This window comes from Myotis myotis, unplaced genomic scaffold, assembly GCF_014108235.1.
Source record: "Myotis myotis isolate mMyoMyo1 unplaced genomic scaffold, mMyoMyo1.p scaffold_m19_p_20, whole genome shotgun sequence".
In the NCBI taxonomy this organism is placed as follows: Eukaryota; Metazoa; Chordata; class Mammalia; order Chiroptera; family Vespertilionidae; genus Myotis; species Myotis myotis.
The window spans coordinates 24750556-24770610 of record NW_023416325.1 but is presented as its reverse complement, the minus strand read 5'-3'; the positions used below and the strand labels follow the sequence as shown (position 1 = coordinate 24770610).

General features: G+C 50.3%; 1 pseudogene; it reads left to right on the top strand.

Moving 5' to 3' along the window:
* Nucleotides 1-9303: 9303 nt before the first annotated feature.
* Nucleotides 9304-13331, top strand: LOC118678100 (annotated as a pseudogene).
* The last annotated feature ends 6724 nt before the right edge of the window (nt 13332-20055 follow it).

Below are 20055 nucleotides of genomic sequence, written 5' to 3'. Positions count from 1 at the left end.
TCTCTCTCTCCCTTGTCGGATGCTGTGGCCGCTGCCTTCTCATCGCCCTTCACATGTGTCTTTTCCTCCATCTTCAGGAAGTCGGACAGAACTCCAAGTTCAGTTCCTGAGACCTGGTTTACAGTGCAGGCTGGTTGTTTACATAGAAATGGTGTCTGGGAGGAAGACGGAAACTAGGGAGACAAATCAGAACAAATACATTTGTGATTAACTCACGGAGGAAAGGTTTGAGACCCTGAGACCGATTGCCAATGAGTGCATGAGAAAACGATGTCCAAAGAGACCAATTGAAGGGTGAAGAACTTTTGCTTGTTTTCCTAACTTCAAATTCAAAACACTTGCTAGGCTGTCTGTCAGTGTTCACTGCTTTCTGTCGTGCTGCTGTTTATCCTAGACCCTAAATTCCTTCAAAGTAGAGACCATGTGTGAATCGTGGCTGTAGTGAACCGTATGTCCTGGAATGCCCGAGACCTGGGTGTGGTTCAAGAAATACTTTGCTGAATGAAGGAGTGGACATGCCGCACCTTTCAATAAATATTTCACCCCTTTGTCAAACACTGAATAGGTGCAAATCTTTCATCTCAGACACTGTCTTTTTAGGCAACCATTTTTCTCATTTGTTTATTAGCTGACATTTGCTATGTGCTGGGGGGAGTCCCAGGGAGAGCGACGGGGAACTGACATGGTCACTGCAGCAGAAACAGGCCATCTTTCGTTTCCTTCCTCTGGAAGCGAACCATCCAGTCCCCGGGATTCAGACCACGTGGGACTCGGTGGTATGAGTACTGCTTCGAGAGGGGAGTGAAACGGGTTATTACATAAACCAGCTCTGGCACAGGAAAACCCTCACAGGTATTGATAGCTTCCGTCAAGAAGGTACACGCCTGGCAGGGTGACCTTTAGCTTCAGGTGGAGCCCAATTCATCTCGGAGGAATTGTGGAAGCTGAGAGCTTTGGAGGAAACAGTTTCGAATCGTGGCTCTGCCACTTGGCCGACTTCATGGCCTTGGTTGCTCTGTCTGTAAATTGATGAAAATACTACCTACCTAGTGAGACTAAAGTTAGAAACATGGTCAGAGGCTCCCATTCATGGAAGTTGTGCTTCGTGTCTCCGGGTTTAATGGTTATTGTTAAGCCGACGGTATGTTCTGAGTAGAAATCGGTCGCAGGGAGAACAGCCCAGAGAGGACCTGAGGTGGCTGCTGCGTAGGTGGAAGCCACACACCTCCCCCCTCTAAACCGAGGTCACAGCTAAATAAAACGATCGCCTGGGTGAGCAAGTGAAGGACGCTGAAGAGGAGATTGTATCCAAGGATTTAAGGAGGCGTGGCCCAGGGACTGGGAGGGGCTGAGAAGCTGGAGGGATATCCGGCTGCAAGGGTCCCCCCTTAGGAGTGTGGGGTGTCAATCCCAGAACTCCCAAACCAGAGCCCCAGGGCCGGGAGGAGGAGCCTGCAGTGTGGCAGTGAGTCGGTGGGACTCTGTGCCCTGGAGAGAGGAGGAGCCCCCTAAAGCATCAACCCCGGGGCCGCCTGGAGCTCTGGTAGAGAGAAGGGGACGGCATGGGGCGCCATGAAGACCTGGGAGGTGTGGCTCCAGAGGGATCCAGAGGGCCGGCTGCTGAGGTCCTGTCCTGGGTCAGCTCCCACTCCGCCTTCAGGTGCCACATCCCAAGGCCGGCGATCCTACTTTACAGCACCTCCTGGGCCTGCACCAACAGGTCCTCCACATAAGGTGGCACCACCATGCCAAGCTCCACTCTGGTAGAAAGGGCGGTTTGTCTATCAACAGGGTCCTGAGCTGTGCTCTTTTCCTTTAGAAACTATCGGCAGACTCTCGGTCACTGAACTGTGACCTTGAACAGGGGCAACCCCCCCCCCCCCCAAATGGGTTCGGCAGGCACCAGTCCCCATGGAAACCCCTCTGCTGACCTGCGCCACCCCCAGTGGAAGTGCTAATTCCCACTCGCCCTGCCTAGCTCGGCTCAGCTCAGGGGAGGAACTTGGCCCTGCTCAGAGGTGAGGCATTCATTAGAGAACATCTCCCCCAGAGGCTGCATGGAGGGGCTCCAGCAGGCGTGGCTACAGGGCTGAGGGGAGGTGTGCAGCTCGCCCCTTTCCCTGGCCCAGCGGTGCCACCCCAGGGGAGGGCTTTCTTCATCCCTTTGTCTAAGTCCCGGTGACCTCAGTGACCTCGTCCTGCTCGGCTGGCTTCTGCAGTGGGGACAGCTGGCTGCACCCAACATGAGCCTGTGGTGCGCTCCTCCTGGGGGAGCTGGCGTTGCAGGCTCTGGCAGAGGCTGAGTGGTATGGCTCTGCAAAGGCGGCCACCTTCTCCCCATTGAGTGCCTGATCGTGCTGCCCCAAGTCAGGCACCCAGGAGTCCTGTCTTCCCAGCCCAGCTGCCCCGCCCTACTGAGCTTGAACCATGTGTAAGGGTCAGTGGGCCTGGCCAGTGTGGCCTGCTCTGTAACCTTTCTGCATTAGACTCTGGGAAGTCCAGGCAACCTCGGGGGGGGGGGGGGGGGGGGAGGCTGATAGGAGGTTGTCGACCTTAGGAGCCTTAGACTTTTCATCTGCTCCAGCTCAGAGCTTTAGGAAGCCAATCCTGGAACACAGCCTGGCCTCCCACACACACCCCAAGACCAGTAGACACAGCCACAAAGAGCGAATAGTGTGGTGGCTCCAGATGGGTAGCCCAAGGCTGGTTACACACAACATCTGACATTGACCTCCATTGGAGTCCTGGCCAACACAACAAGTAGTGGGCTTCCAAACACACCAGAGCTCAACCCAACTAGCCACACAAATGGCACAAGCAAAAGGGGGGCCCGGAAGCCACGAGACCCTGCTGGGACCACTCTGTCTCAGGGGGCAGCTCTCGACCAGCAGCTCACACATGGTGAGTGAGTTCTGTCCAAATAATCAGGTCACCTGAAGGTTAACTACCCACCAAGCGACCCACAGCATTCGGCACAAGACCCACACAGGAGTTACTTCTGGAGCACCTGGCTCCAGGGTTTAGAAGATTGCACCACCGAGACCCGCAAGGCACCTGCATCAGAACCTCGTCACAAGCGTGGGAGTCAGCAGATCTACCCAACACACAGGTGAACACAGAAAGGTAACAAAATGGGGAGACAAAGAAATATTCTTCAAATGAAAGGGCAAGAGAAGTCCCAGAAAAAGAATTAAATTGAAGCAACAAAACACCAGATGCAGAGTTTAAAGCAATGTTATAAGGGTGCTCAGGGAACTTGGGGAACAGTCTCAGTGAGAAGTTAACAAAGAGACATTTACTAAAAAACACAGAAGCCATGTAACAGAACCAGTCAAAGCGAACGGTGTCATATTTGAAATGAAGAATATGCTGGAAGGAAGCCCAGCAGGTTAGATGAGGCAGAGGTTGGATCAACAATGGAGAGGGCAGGCGAGCAGTGTGGCTGGCCCTGGCCCAGTGTGGCGGCCAGGAAGCCGGAGGGTATGGACTGCAAACTCCTGAACATGTAATATCACTTACATATTTGATCAATTATATTTTCTTAAACATTTTTCAATATTTTTAATTTATTGATTTTTGAGAGAGGAAGGAGAGAAAGAGAGAGAGAGAGAGAGAGAAACATCGGTTTGCTGTTGCATTATGTTATGCATTTACACAGAAGTAGAAAAATGCGTCTCCCTTACGTAAAGGGACAAGTTAGGTCCAGGAGAGAGGGGCCATGCCTAACAATGTACCCAGAGAGTCAGAGCTCCTGTCTAGTCAGGACACGGCCCCATCTGTGGGTGAGGAGGCCTGGTTTCCCAGGAAAAGCAGAGCTCCTAAAGCAAACAGGGCTGTGAGACCACCAGCTCTCCCTGGAGTAGGAGGCGCCTGAGTCCCATCCCACCACCTGACTCCCTGGCTTGAGTCTGTACATCTTCGTGGGCAGGGCCACCTCATGCAGCGTCCTGCCTGCGGGATGGTCCAGCCTTGCATCTAGCACCCTCTTCAGACTCACTCCTTGCCACCTGAGCAATGCCAGAGCCTCAGCTAACGTGCCACCTCCCACCCGGGACCACTGCTCACTGAGAAAGGCTCGTGACTGTGGGTACCAGGCAGAAGGGGACAATTGGATGGTGCTCTGGCCAACATTACCCACCACTGCTTCTCTGTAAATCAGCGCTCGTTTGGGGCCCTGCAGCAACCTCCGGGAAGGGGCCAGCGGACAGCGTCATGCCTGGACCTTTTGAAGGCGGAGAGAATGCTAAGCCTTTTCCAGGCCGAGCACCAGGCTGCGTGGGAACGCCATGTGCCCACCTGCTGAGCCGCAGCCCCAGCTCCCTGATTGCTCAGCAGCGCTGCTCCTGGCCCCGCCTGGGCAGGTGGGTGCCCGGCTGACTGTGCCCTGCTGCCCAGCAGGCTCCTTACAGATTCCCAGGCTGCTTCCTGGGGCTATGGAGGTATGGCCTGGAGGCAATTTTAAAAATATATTTTTATTGATCAGAGAGGAAGGGAGAGGGAGAGAAAGATAGAAACATCAATGAAGAGAGAGAATCGTGGATCAGCTGCCTCTTGCACGCCCCCTACTGGGGATCAAGCCCACAACCCGGGCATGTGCCCTTGACTGGAATTGAAACTGGGACCCCTCAATCCGCAGGCTGATGTTCTATCCCAGGGGTGGGCAAACTTTTTGACTCGAGGGCCACAATGGGTTCTTAAACTGGACCGGAGGGCCGGAACAAAAGCATGGATGGAGTGTTTGTATGAACTAATATAAATTCAAAGTAAACATCATTACATAAAAGGGTATGGTCTTTTTTTTCAAGAGTTTTATTCATTTCAAACGGGCCGGATCCGGCCCGCGGGCCGTAGTTTGCCCACTGCTGGTCTATCCACTGAGCCGAACCAGTTAGGGCGGCAATTTTTTTAAATTGATTTCAGGAGGAAGGGAGAGGAACAAGAATTGGAAGCATCAATGATGAGGGAGAATCATTGGTCGGATGCCTCCTGCATGGCCTCTGCTGGGGATCGAGCCCACAACCTGACCCCGCAACCCCAGCATGTGCCCTTGACCAGAATCTAACCCAGGACCCTTCAGTCCACAGTCTGAGGCTCTATCCACTGAGCCAAAGCCGCCAGGGCGGGAACAAATCTTTAACAACACACCAGGGGCACCCTGAGGCAGCAAGTGCAGCAGCTGGCATTGGGAAACGACTGGTGCACCTCAGAGCTCCGCATTAATGCAGAGACAGCTGGTGGCCTCCCTGAACCTTGGATGGCGATTTTGGCATTTAGACTACTCTGAGTTGTCCTGTTATAACGCCCACATCACAGGATCACCAACTCTGCTTCCTCCCAGCCCCCCAGAGCAGAAGCTGGCTGGAGCAGCACACAGCCAGCAAGTGTGAAATATGGAGAGACTTCCCCTAACCAGGTCTCAACAGCCCTTTAAAAAATGCAACAGAGCTGGGAGAACCAAGATGGCGGGGTAGGAAACGCCTGTACTTGCTGCCTCCCACAACCACATCAAAATTACAGCTAACATACAGAACAACCACCAGAACCGCTGGGAAGCTGGCTGAACGGAAGTCCTACAACCAGAGAGGTAAAGGAGAAAGCGCTGAGGCCGGTGGGAGTTGCAGATGCGGCGGAGCAGGCTGGTCCAGCGCCCACATGGACAGAGGAGATGGCCTCTGTGGAGGCCGCCAGTGGAGAAAGGGGTCCCAGCCCCACACCAGACCCCCTGCCCAGGCTCCCAGAGCTGGAAAAGAAGTCCCTATGGGCAGTAAGAGCTCTGGACTGTCAAAACCAGGGCAGATTGGGGCTGAGTGACACACAGGCTGCTGGAGACCCAACTGCTCCTCTTAAAAGGCTAGCACAACAAACTGAACTTACAAGCTCCTGCTTCCTCTCAGCTCCAGTGCCAGGCGAGGTTTGGGGGACCCAGACACATGAGACAAGAAACTGGACTGTCTGGCATCAGGACAGGAATTTGGGGGTGGCTTTCTCCCTGACAGGAGGTGCTCACAGCGGTCATTGTTCCCAAGCTAGGACCACCCCAGTGCAGGGCTGACTGGCAGCCATTTCTGTTTGTTCTACCTTGATGATTCCCTGGGCCCTGACCCACCCAATTTACAACCCCACCCAAGCTGTGCACAGCGGCTTTTGCATATGAATGGCCTGTCCTTTCTGAGGCTTAAAACTCTGTCAAACCAGCTGCAGCTGAGTCAGGGAGCCCCAAATCTATCAATAAAAGGCCCAAGGCCTGCACCACCACCAGCCAGCCTTGCTTCACAGCTGGGCCTCGTCTGGGCACTTCCAAACCCAATACAAAGAGGAGGAATCTGAAGATCTCTCTGTAGTTCCTGCTGAGTGGCCTCAGGCACTGGCTGACTCTGCCCCTCCCTGGAGACCCAAGAGCCAGTGTACCCAGTGGTCAGTGTGAGACCATACCAGATTACAACTCTACACATCCATAAGTGTCACACACAAGGGGCAGACTCAGTGAGCACCAAAGCCCCACTGAAGCAAGTCCTGCCCCATAAGGGTGTCTCCTGCACAGCAGCTCTCTCATAGTAGCAGCTGGTCCTCACAGCCAATTGGCCTGGAGGTCAATTCCTCCCAGTGTCACCAACAACAATTAAGGCTCAACTACAACAAGACTGTGCACAAAGCCCACAAAGGGGTGCAACTAGAGCAGTGATGGCGAACCTATGACACGCGTGTCAAAGGTGACACGCGAACTCATGTTTTTGGTTGATTTTTCTTTGTTAAATGGCATTTAAATATATAAAATAAATATCAAAAATATAAATCTGCCGAAACTGGTTTGGCTCAGTGGATAGAGTGTCGGCCTGCGGACTGAAAGGTCCCAGGTTCGATTCCGGTCAAGGGCATGTACCTTGGTTGCGGGCACATCCCCAGTGGGAGATGTGCAGGAGGCAGCTGATCGATGTTTCTCTCTCATCGATGTTTCTAGCTCTCTGTCTCTCTCCCTTCCTCTCTAAAAAATCAATAAAATATATTTTAAAAAATATATATAAATCTTTGTTTTACTATGGTTGCAAATATCAAAAAATTTCTATATGTGACACGGCACCAGAGTTAAGTTAGGGTTTTTCAAAATGCTGACACGCCGAGCTCAGAAGGTTTGCCATCACTGACCTAGAGTTTCCAACCCAGGTGATTGGGGAGGCTGAGCCACTGGGCCCTATAGGACACCTACTACACAAGGCCACTCTATCAACTCAAAGAGACTTAGCAGCTACCCAATACATAGAAACAAACACAGGGAAGCAGCCAAAATTCAGAGACAAAGAAATATGGCACAAATGAAAGAAATGGAAGAAAGCAAACTACTGGATATAGAGTTCAAAACCACAGTTATAAGGTTACTCAAGAATCTTCTAGAAATCTCCGAGGAACTTAGTGAGACTTTCAAGGATCTTAGTGAGAATGCCCAAAAAATGGAAAAGGATCAGTCAGAAATTAAGCGTACACTGACTGAAATAAAGAATAATATACTGGGATTCAACAGTAGACTAGAGGATCCCAAGAATTAAATCAATTATTTCGAATATGAGGATGCAAAAAACACCCAACCAGAAGAGCAAAAAGAATCCAAAAATATGAAGATAGTGTAAGGAGCCTCTGGGACAACTTCAGGCATACCAACATCTGAATGATGGGGGTGCCAGAAGAAGAGAGAGAGCAAGATATTGAAAACCTATTTGAAGAAATAATGACAGAAAACTTCCCCTACCTGGTGAAAGAAATAGACTTATAAATCCAGGAAGCACAGAGAACCCCAAGCAAGAGGAATCCAGAGAGTATCAAACCAAGACACATCATAATTAAAATGCCAAGGGCCAAAGACAAAGAGAATTTTAAAAGCAGCAAAAGAAAAGCAGTTAGTTGCCTACAAGGGAGTGCCCATACGATCGTCAGCTGATTGCTCAAGAGAAACTATGCAGGCCAGAAGGGAGTGGCAAGAAATATTCAAAGGGATGAATAGCAAGAACCTACAACCAAGATTACTCTACCCAGCAAAGCTATCATTTAAAATTGAAGGTTAGATAAAGAGCTTCACAGACAAGAAAAAGCTAAAGGAGTTCATCACCACCAAACCAGTATTACATGAAATGCTGAAGGGTATTCTGTAAGCAGAGGAAGAAGAAGAATAAAGTAAAGATAAAAAATATGAACAACAAAGTGGCAACAAATACATATCTATCAACAATTAAATCTAAAAATCAAACAAATAAAAAATCTGATGAACAGAATAAACTGGTGAATGGAATAGAATCAGGGGCATAGAAATGGAACAGACTGATGATTCTCAGAGGGAAGAGGCTGTGGGGGAGGGGATGGGAAGAGATTAAACAAAGATCTTGTATGCATGTATGCATTTCCTATGGAAACAGACAATAGGGTAGCAAGGGCCTAGGGTGGGGTGGGAACTGGGTGGAGGGGAGCTATGGGGGAAAAACAAAGGGACCTCTGCAATAATCTCAACAATAAATATTAATTTTATAAAAATGCAACAGAGCCAATTGTATTTTTAATCACATCTCTCTACTCCCTCCCTAGCTCCCCACCGTCCCTTGTGGCTCCCTCTAGCGGTCCCAGAACATAAGGTTCCAAAAATGCTGGTCACATGCCCAAGCCAGCACCTTCATGGATATGTCTGTTTGCGTTTAATATTACACGATTGTACACTAACAGAAAAACTTCAATAGGAAGATAATAGTGGAAACCCAAAACATTCATCAGGAAGATTATATGCAGCCCTATGTTCATAGCAGCACAATTTACAATGGTTAAGATTTGGAAACAGTCTCAGTGCCCATCAGTAGATGAGTGGATTAAAAACCTGTGGTACACCTACACCATGGAATACTACGCAGCAGTAAAAAAGAAAGAACACTTACCATTTGCAACAGCATGGATGGACCTGGAGAGCATTGTGCTGAGTGAAATAGGCCAGTCAGAGAAAGATAAGTACCATGTGATCTCATATGTGGAATCTAATGAACCAAATAAACTGATGATCAAAAATAGACTGAGTCATAGAAGCATGAACAGACTGTTGAACCTCAGAGGGAAGGCAGGGGAGGGTGGGTGGGAAGAGATCAACCAATGAACTTGTGTGCATATATGCATAACCTGTGGACCCAGACAAAGGAATGGTGAGGGCCTTGGGTGGGGGGAGGATGGGAGCAGCTGGAAGAGATTAATGGGGGAAAAGGAGGACCCATGTAATACTTTCAACAATAAAAATCAGAAGAAGAAGAAGAAGAAGAAGAAGAAGAAGAAGAAGAAGAAGAAGAAGAAGAAGGGAGGAAGAGGAGAAGGAGGAGGAGGAGGAGGAGGAGGAGGACGAGGAGGAGGAGGAGGAGGAGGAAGAAGAAGAAGAAGAGGCATCAGTGTCAGGAATCTGTTAATAAGACCAAATTTTGGAACTGATCACTGTGCACCACAAGCCTCTGAGGCCGTCATCACCCAATGGCAGGAGCAGAGACAAGGGGACGCTGCCGGGGGAGCCTGCTGAATGGGGGTGGCACACCCACGATGGAAACTGTGCAGCCTGACCAAGAGTAAGGAAGCGTCTATGCCCTTATTTGGGAAAATGTTTTTAAATATAATGTTAATTGAAAAATAAAAGCAAAATGCAGAATCAAGATGACATATGTGTGTATTTATTTATATCTGCATTTCTGGTTGGATGTGTTTTTTAAAATAATATTGCCTGCCTTTGAGGAGAATGGAGTGGTGGTGTATGTATGTAGGAGAGAATGTGTGGGAGAGGGTTCTCATATGCTCTTTTGTACGTTAGTTAATGGTTACCTATTCCAGACATTAAATTAAAGACATATGGACAGCAGCTCCTCGGGCTTTCCTTACAGCATGGCCCCCAGATGCCAGTCCTCGCTCCCATCTCAAACGAAGAAACCAAAACTGCCTCAGCTCCCAAGCCAGAGAAGACGCCGACCCCTCAGGATGTGCCAAAGGGAGAAAAAGAATAGCAAGAAGCGATTGAACATGTTGATGAAGCACAAAATGAAATAGACAGACTTAATGAGCAGCCAGTGAGGAGATTTTGAAAGTAGAACAGAAATACAGTGAGACCTTGACTTACGAGTGTCCCGACTAACGAGTTTTTCGAGATACGAGCCGTTTCTCGGCCGATTTTTTGCTTTGAGTTGCGAGCTAAAATTCGGGTTATGAGCCAGCTTCAGATACCCCACCGCTAGTTGGCGCAGCGAACATCAGAGTGAACGCCACAGTGAACGCCACAACATCAGCCCAGCATCACGTGTCTCACTTGTTCACTTTTTGTTTTGACATACAAGTAATTTGAGTTATGAGCTTCATCAAGGAACAAATTAAACTCATGCGTCAAGGCCCCACTGTATAATAAACTCCGCCAATCATTTTTTCAGAAGAAATCAGAATTGATGTCAAAATCCCACATTTTTGGGTAACAACATTTGTCAACCACCCAAAAGTGTCTGCACTGCTTGGGGAAGAGGGGGAAGAGGCGCTGCATTATTTGACAAGAGTTGAAGGGACAGAATTTGAAGATATTAAATCCGGTTACAGAATAGATTTTTATTTTGATGAAAATCCTTACTTTGAAAATAAAGTTCGCTCCAAAGAGTTTCATCTGAATGAGAGTGGTGATCCATCTTCAAAGTCCACTGAAATCAAATGGAAATCTGGAAAGGATTTGACGAAACATTCAAGTCAAACACAGAATAACGCCAGCAGGAAGAGACAGCACGAGGAACCAGAAAGCTTCTTTACCTGGTTACTGACCATTCTGATGCAGGTGCAGATGAGTTAGGAGAAGTCATCAAAGATGACATTTGGCCAAATCCATCACAGTACTACTTGGTTCCTGACATAGATGATGAAGGGGCAGGGGAAGGGGATGGGGAAGGGGAAGGGGAAGGGGAAGGGGAAGGGAAGAAGAAGAAGGAGAAGGAGAAGGAGAAGGAGAAGGAGAAGGAGAGGAGAAGGAGAAGGAGAAGGAGAAGGAGAAGGAGAAGGAGAAGGAGAAGGAGAAGGAGAAGGAGAAGGAGAAGGAGAAGGAGAAGGAGAAGGAGAAGGAGAAGAAGAGGAAGGGTTGGAAGATATTGATGAAGAAGGGGATGAGGATGAAGGTGACGAAGATGAAGATGAGGAGGGGGAAGAAGGAGAGGAAGGTGAAGGAGAAGATGACTAATGAACACTGATGGATCCCAACCTTTTTAATTTTCTCCAGTCCCTGGGAGCAAGTTGCAGTCTATTTATTCTTTTTCTCCGCCCTCCCCTTGTGCTCAGTCCTCAGTGTTTTTGAGGTCTCTCTTCTCTCATTTACATCATCTTTACACCATGGTTCTCACCTTCTTTGGGGGGTGACGTGTACCTTGAGCAGAATACAGTGGGGAAGAATGTTTGCCCCTTTCTGTTTCAAATTCACTGCTATCCCTTCCTGTCTCAAGAAAAACTTAATGGAACCAACACCACCGTGCTCTGTGGGAAAAAGGAAAACCTTCGCTCCCTGAGCTCTGCTGGGAGCGGGAGGTCGGAGGCCCCTGTGTAGTGGTGCAGAGAATTCTAGCTTTTTTCCTCCTTTCTCTGTACATTGGGCTCAGAGGTTACACTGTGTCTCTGTGTGAATATGGACAGTTAGCATTTACCAACACGTATCTGTCTACTTTCTCTTGTTTAAAAAAAGAAAAAAAATTTAAAAAGGGGGAGGGAGGTTATAGAATGTCAGCAAAGGGTGGGCCTGAGACGTTTGGTGAGTTAAGCGGGCACTTTGACAACATGTCCCCTTCTTTGGCATGTTTAATTGTTGTTTAATGGACATCCTTGCAGTCTAAGATGGAATTTTTAAAATAAAAGTCTCTCCTAATGATGATGTGAGTCCTGCCACTCAATGGGAGAATCAGCAGACCCTGTAGGATCTTATTCAGAATTGACATTTCTCTATTGTAATTTTGTTTCAGTTTATTTTTAAATTTTATTTTTGTTTCACTGGAAAGAAAAGGTGATGCTGAGTTTTAAACGTTAAAAGTGTACAAGTTGCTTTGTTACAATAAAACTAAATGTGTACACAAAGAAAAAGAACATATGTACATTAACAACTCTTAAGTACCATTGTGGGAATGCAGGTAATCTGCATGGAGCGAAATGTACAAGTATTTATTTTAGCTTTAATCTGTTTTTTGTTTGTTGTTGTTTTTTTTTTGCAACAGTTCCGCCTCTCTAATTATGTTTTGCTCACCGTAAATTTAGACCAAACCTGAGTTACATGAACACACACAGCTAGACAGTAGAAGGAAGCAGCTAAGAAGAGAGTCACAGAGGAACATTTGCATAATGAAGCATGTTTAGGGCTTGAAGGGGACAGCGTTACTGGAATTTGCATGCTCTCACTAACCGTCAAAGGTCAACCTAAAATTATGGCAGTGGATGGCAGAAAATAGCCCGAGCCTTCCCCTCTGTGTGGCCACACCCGGACCCTGGACTGGTAGGTCTTCCTATCAAGCAATAGAACCTAGTTCCCTATTTCTTGACCCTGGCCTGCCTCCTGACCTTCTCTGGCTAATAAACTGAAGCAGACGCAGCGCTGTGCTCCCCACGCCCTGCACGAGAGGCCTTGCACTCTGCCCTCCCTCTTAGAGCCCTGCCTTGGGCAGAGCCCAGACCTGGGCTCTCAGTTAGGAGGGGAGACCACATGGACCTTCGCAAGGGTTTCAGGTATGAGACAGCCACTGAGATCAGCAAAGTCTACAAGCCCACTGACTGCAGACAGAGGAAAGTCCCAGGGCCGGAGCCGGCAGCTGACCCAGACACTCACGACTGAAATAAACGCTGCTGTTTAAGCCACTGGGCTTTGTGGCTGTTTCTGGATAGCCGCACTGCACCAACACATGACTGACACGGGACTCTGCCCTCCTCCTTCGCTTCCTGCCCTCCGCTAGAACTCTGCCATCGCCTTCCGATACCCACCCTCAGTCTCCATCCGGTGTCAGGTCTCCAATGCACAGTCCCTGGCCCCCGGAAACGGACAGTCAGGTGGGGAAGCAGGGAGCTAGGACTGAAGGGTGCAGGGACCATCGTAAGCATATAGGAGAGGGGACCAGCCCAGCCTGGAGCTCAGCACCATTTGCCGGTGCTTGAGAGAAATGCTCACCTGTCCGAATTCAAATAACGGACTCAGAGACAGAAGTGTGGAAAACCAGACTTCCAACGCGTTCCTGCAAGAGCAGGCGTCGGGTGGAACAGGCACACGGAGCAGCGAGCTCAGGCTGTGTATCCCGAGGGTGCGAGTCCCTCCTCCGGCTCCTCATTGGCTGAGTTCTGTGGGGTCACCTAGGTTCTTCTCTACATGATCCATTGTCATGGGATGGTTTGATAATGAAAATAATCCTATCTAATAAAAGAGAAACATGGTAATTAGCATACGACCGCTACCCTTCCCATTGGCTAATCAGTGAGATATGCAAATTAACTACTAACCAAGATGGTGGCCCGCAGCCAGGCAGCTGACATGAACAGGGAGGCTTGCTTGCTTCAGTGACGGAGGAAGCCAAGCTTCTCCACCTGCCTTGCTGGCCTCTCAGCTGCACTCTAAACAACATTGTAACAAATATAGAAGCTAAACAAAACCCCAGAAACCTGCTTTAGTCCCGGGCTTCAGCCAGCAGGATCGCAACATTGTTTCAAATACAGAAGGTAAACAAAGGCCAGAAACCTGCTTTCAGCAGCGGAGGCCTAAGAGCTGGAGCCAAGCCTGAGAGCTACAGCTGGCCCAGAATAAAAAAAAAGAAAAAGAAAAAAAGGAACGGTTGGGGGTTTCAGTCACCCGTCAGCCTGAAAACAGCCCTCAGCCCCTCACCCAGACTGGCCAGGCACCCCAGTGGGGAACCCCACCCTGAAGGGTGTGTGACCAGCTGCAAACAGCCATCATCCCCTCACCCAGGCTGGCCAGGCACCCCAGTGGGGACCCCCACCCTGATCCAGGACACCCTTCAGGGCAAACCAGCCAGCCCCAACCCGTGTACCAGGCCTCCGTCCTATATAGTAAAAGGGTAATATGCCTCCCCACACTGGGGTGAGCATGACAGGGGGCAGTGCCCAAACCCTCTGATCGCCTTGCGGCTCTGTGTGTGACAGGGGGCGGTGCCACAACCTCCCTATTGACCCTGCTCTGTTCGTGACAGGGGAAGGAGCCCCAACCCCCTGATCAGCCCTGCTCTGTGCCTGATAGGGGGGAGCTCCCCAACCCCCTGATTGCCCTGAGGCTCTGTGTGTGACAGGCTGCGGTGCCCCAACCCACTGATCAGCCCTGCTCTGTGTGTGACAGGGTGCGGCGCCCCAACCACCCCCTCCCCCCCATGGGCCCTGCTCTGTGTGTGACGAGGTAGAGCCATAACCTCCCCATCGGCCCTGCACTGAGTATGACAGTGGCGTTGCCCCAACAACCTGATCGGCCCTGCTCTGTGGGTGATAGAGGGCGACGCCCCAACCGCCCCCCACGGGCCCTGCTCTGTATGTGATGGGGTAGAGCCTTAACCTCCCCATCGGCCCTGCCCTGAGTGTGACAGGGTGCGGCGCCCCAACTCCCCTATCGGACCTACTATGTGAGTGACATGGGGAACTCCCCAACCCCCTGATCAGCCCTGCTCTGTGCGTGACAGGGAGCAGCACCCCAACCCCCTGATTGGCCCTGCTCTGTGCGTGACAGGGGGGAGCTCCCCAACCAACCCCCTGATTGGCCTTGCTCTGTGCATAACAGGGGGGAGTTCCCCAACCCCCTGATGGACCCTGCTCTGTGCGTGACAGGGTAAGGAGCCCCAACCCCCCTGATGGGCCCTGCTCTGTGCATGACAGGGGGCAGCGCCCCAACCCCCTGATCGGCCCTGCTCTCTGCATGACAGGGGGTGGCGCCGCAACCTCCCCATTGACCCTGCCTTGAGTGTGACAGGGGGCGGTGCCCCAACCCCCAATTGGCCCTACCCTGAGCATGACTGAGGGTGGCATCGCAACCTCCCGATCCACACTGCTCTGTGCATGACAGGGGGCGGCGCCCCAACTCCCTAATCGGCCCTGCTCTGAGCCCGACCAGGGGCTGCACCTAGGGATTGGGCCTGCCCTCTGCCACCCAGGAGCAGGCCTAAGCCAGCATGGCGTTATCTCCCGAGGGGTCCCAGACTGCGAGAGGGCACAGGCCGGGCTGAGGGACCCCCCCCCCCCCGTCCCCCCGCGTGCACAAATTTTTGGGCACTGGGCCTCTAGTCCTATCTAATAAAAGAGAAACATGGTAATTAGCGTATGACCACTACCCTTCCCATTGGCTAATCAGGGAGATATGCAAATTAACTTCCAGCCAAGATGGCGGCCAGCAGCCAGGCAGCTTGAAACTAACATGAGGCTTGCTTGCTTCAGTGACAGAGGAAACCAACGTTCCCCGCCTGCCTTGCCGGCCTCTGAGCCTGCAGTTTGAAACATTGTAACAAATATAGAAGTTAAACAAAACCCCAGAAACCTGCTTTCAGCCAGCCGGGATCTCAGAGCTGGAGTTATACATTGTTTCAATTATAGAACCGAAACAAACCAGATACCTTCTTTCAGCAGCGGAGGCCTAAGAGCTGGAACCTCAGAGCTAAAGCTGGCCCAGAATAAAAAGAAGAAAAAAGAAAAAAAGGAGCGGTTGGGAGCTTCCGTCACCAGCCAGCCTGAAAACAGCCCTCAGCCCCTCACCCAGACTGGCCAGGCACCCCAGTGGGGAACCCCACCCTGAAGGGTGTGTGACCAGCTGCAAACAGCAATCATCCCCTCACCCAGGCTGGCCAGGCATCCCAGTGGGGACCCCCACCCTGATCCAGGACACCCTTCAGGTCAAACCAGCCAGCCCCACCCATGCACCAGGCCTCTATCCTATATAGTGAAAGGGTGATATGCCTCCCAGCACCGGGATCAGTGTGACAGGGGGCAGTGCCCAAACCCCCTGATCGTCCTGCTGCTCTGTGTGTGACAGGGGGCGGGGCCACAACCTCCCTATCGGCCCTGCTCTGTTCGTAACAGGGGAAGGCGCCCCAACCCCCTGATCAGCCCTGCTCTGTGCATGACACGGGGGAGCTCCCCAACCCCCTGGTTGACCCTGCTCTGTGTTTGACAGTGTATGGAGTCCCAATCCCCTGATGGGCCCTGCTCTGTGCGTGACAGGGTGTGGCGCCGCAACCTCCCTATCGACCCTGCCTTGAGTGTAACAGGGGGCGGTGCCCCAACCCCCCATCAGCCCTACCCTGAGAGTGACTGAAGGTGGCATCACAACCTCCCAATCTGCCCTGCTCTGTGCATGACAGGGGGTGGCACCCCAACTCCCCAATCGGCCCTGCTCTGAGCCTGACCAGGGGCTGCACCTAGGGATTGGGCCTGCCCTCTGCCACCCGGGAGCAGGCCTAAGCCAGCATGGCGGTATCTCCCAAGGGGTCCCAGACTGCGAGAGGGCACAGGCCGCACTGAGGGAACCCCCCTTCCCTCGAGTGCACAAATTTTTGTGCACCAGGCCTCTAGTCTATCATAATAGCTTTAATAATACAAAAGATGATACATGGCATAGTTCAGTCAATACAGTTCATTAAAATTTCCTATGATTTAGCATTCTGTCTTGTTTTTTTTACATACCTGTTACTATCACAAGGGGACAGTAGTCACATCAACCACAGCTGAATATAAAAAGACTGATCAGCATTCAGATTAAGTTCCCATGGTACAGAAATATTTTTTTGCAGTAGTTGATGATTTTACAGCACATGATTTTACATTTACCCAGTAATTATAATTCACGAAGTGTCGTTTTACCTCCACTACTGCTTCTTTCAACACAGCAGCTGCTTTCTGCACAGTAGCTGCTCTCTACACGTGTGACTGGTCCGCATAAGTGCATTATGGCTCCAACCCTGTCACATACACCTGTATTTGTACGGGGTGTATGTGATGGGGTTGGCGTGATGATGTCATCATGCCGGGTACTCGGATGTGGGTGTATCTGCATGTGGGCCGACCCGCCTGGAGATGGATAGAGGAGCCGTGTCTTGGTTCCTAAGATCACTGAAAATATGTGTTTTCCGATGGTCTTAGGCGACCCCTGTGAAAGGGTCGTTCGACCCCCAAAGGGGTCGTGACCCACAGGTTGAGAACCGCTGCTTTAGAGAATCTCACCATCAGAGTCTAAGACATATTTTCTTTAGTCTTTTCAGTGTTGTAAAGCTACTGAGACCAGAGGTAAGATACAATTGAGAAGTGTATTTTTTGACCAAAACAAACAAACAAACAAAAAAAACAAAAAAAAAGGAAATAAAGTCCATACAAATATTTACATGTGAATGTTCAGGGAAACTTTATTCATAACAGCCCAAACTGGAAATAACACATCCATAAACTGGCAAATGGGTAAACAAGGCATTATATTCAGACAACAGATGTGATTCGACCACAGGAAGGAAGGAAGGGCCGCTGCCGCCACAGCACGGATGGACCTGCGGCACATGTGCTGCTCCGACCTGGCCACTCAGGTGCTCGGAGCATCCCCCCAGTGCGCCCGACTCATGCTCAGCATTCACTTGGGGCACATACACATGGCAGGCAATGACCGCCTGGGTGCTGGAGCAGACAATGGATGCCTGGGTGCTGGAGCAGCCAATGACCGCGTGGGTGCTGGAGCAGCCAATAGATGCCTGGGAGCTGGAGCAGCCAATGGCCGCGTGGGTGCTGGAGCAGCCAATGACCGCGTGGGTGCTGGAGCAGACAATGGATGCCTGGGTGCTGGAGCAGCCAATGGATGCCTGGGTGCTGGAGCAGCCAATGGATGCCTGGGTGCGTGGAGCACCCAATGGATGCCTGGGTGCTGGAGCAGCCAATGGATGCCTGGGTGCTGGAGCAGCCAATGGGTGTCTCTCTCTGGCTCTCTGGCTCTCTCTCATCAATTTAATAAAGACAGTACGCTCAGTAAAATAAGCCAGTCATAAAAGGTCAAATACTGTACGACCCCATTTATATGAAATATCCAGAAAAGGCAAGTCTACAGGGACAGAAAGTAGTGGTGCTGGAGCTAAGGGTGGAGACAGGGACGGAGATGCTCTAAAATTAGGCTGTGGTGACCATTGCACAACTTTGTAACTTCACTACAAATCACAAAAACGTATACTTTAAATGAGTGCATTTTAGTGTGTGCAAATTATAACAATAATTCTTTTTCAATAATAAAGTATGATAATTATAAACTATCTAAATTGATTTTTTATTGATTTTAGAGAGAGGAAGAGACAGAGAAACATTGATTTGTTGTCCCACTTATTTTCTAATTCTTTTTTAAAATAGTTTTATTGATTGCAGAGAGGAAGGGAGAGGGAGAGAGAGACAGAAACATCAATGATGAGAGAGGGTCATTGATCGAGTCATTGATCGGCTGCCTCCTTCATGCCCACACTGGAGATCGAGCCCGCAACCTGGGCATGTGCCCTGACCAGGACTTGAACCATGACCTCCTGGTTCATGGGTTGATGCTCAACCAGTGAGCCACGCAGGCCAGGCTGTTGTCCCACTTACTTTTTTAAAAAATATATTTTATTGATTTTTTACAGAGAGGAAGGGAGAGGGATAGAGAGTTAGAAACATCAATGAGAGAGAAACATCGATCAGCTTCCTCCTGCACACGCCCCACTGGGGATGTGCCTGCAACCAAGGTACATGCCCTTGACCGGAATCGAACCTGGGACCCTTCAGTCCACAAGCCGATGCTCTATCCACTGAGCAACACTGGCCAGGGCTGTTGTCCCACTGATTGATGCACTCATTGGTTGACTCTTGCATGTGCCCTGACCGGGGATCGAACCTGCAACCTTGGCATATCAGGACAACGCTCTAACAAACTAAGCCACTCGGCCAGGGCTCCAAACTGATTTTTGTGTGACTTCTGAACCAGCTCTAAAGTAAATGCAGAAAGCGAGAAATTTCCCCCCTTCCAAAGTGCCACAATCGGTGGCGCAGTAATAGCAGTATCTTGAGAATGAGTGCGCATTTCTGGCCAGGAACTGACAGCCAAGTTCATGTTCACGCAGTCTCACACTTAGGGTTTCAGAGTCTTGAACACTTTTTCTGTTTTCAGGGTCTGAGTTGATGGCAGAGTAGGAATTAGGCTTTTCCCCCTGTGGCTAATTTGCAAGATCCCTACATACAGGAGTAACAAAGAGCACTCTGCCAAGGAGAGAATATCTCTAAAAGGGGGACGTGTCGCCCTCCCTCCCAACCAGCCCCGCTCCCTCCAGTGTTGCTATAGTAATGGGCAACCTTCCACTCGAGTCCAAGAGAAATCGCACCACAATGGTATTGCCTATTCAAAGTCACAGATACACAGAAACAACTCAAGCTGCAGCCCAAGCGAGTGCACATGCTTTGATAAAACAGAGTTTCCGAGCCTTCCCAACTAAGAACCCGCTCCTAGACCTGGGAATGCCCAAGCGTGGACCCCTGTGGCAGCCTAAGAGATGGGTGGTCTGACGACTGTAGTTCTCTCATCATTTAAATTCAAAAAGGCCTCTGGACATAGGAGCCTGGAACAGACTGAGGAATCTCAGAGGGGGTGGGGGATGGGAGAGATTAACCGAAGAATTTACATGCACATATGCATAACCATGGACACAGACAATAGTATGGTGAAAGGGGAGGTGATAGGGGGGAGTACAGGGTGGAAGGCGTCAATGGGGAAAACAGGGGACATTGTAATAGTTTCAACAATAAAGATAAATTTTGTTTGAAGCCCTCTGACCCAAACTGAGCCAGCGGTAGCTTGGCCCCTCCCATAACCAGCTCACACTGAGGTGCCAAGTGCTGAAAGTCCCTCCAAGCTCAACGCAGTCACTGGCCCCACCTCTGAGGTGGCCCTGTTTGTTGTGGGAAGGGGCTTCCCGTGAGCTTGGCAACACTACAAACTTAAGCAACAGTCAGACCCCCTCCCCCGCTCCTGCTTCTGGCCGGTGCAAAGTCTATGCAGCTGTTTAGTGTATGCAGCAACCAGAG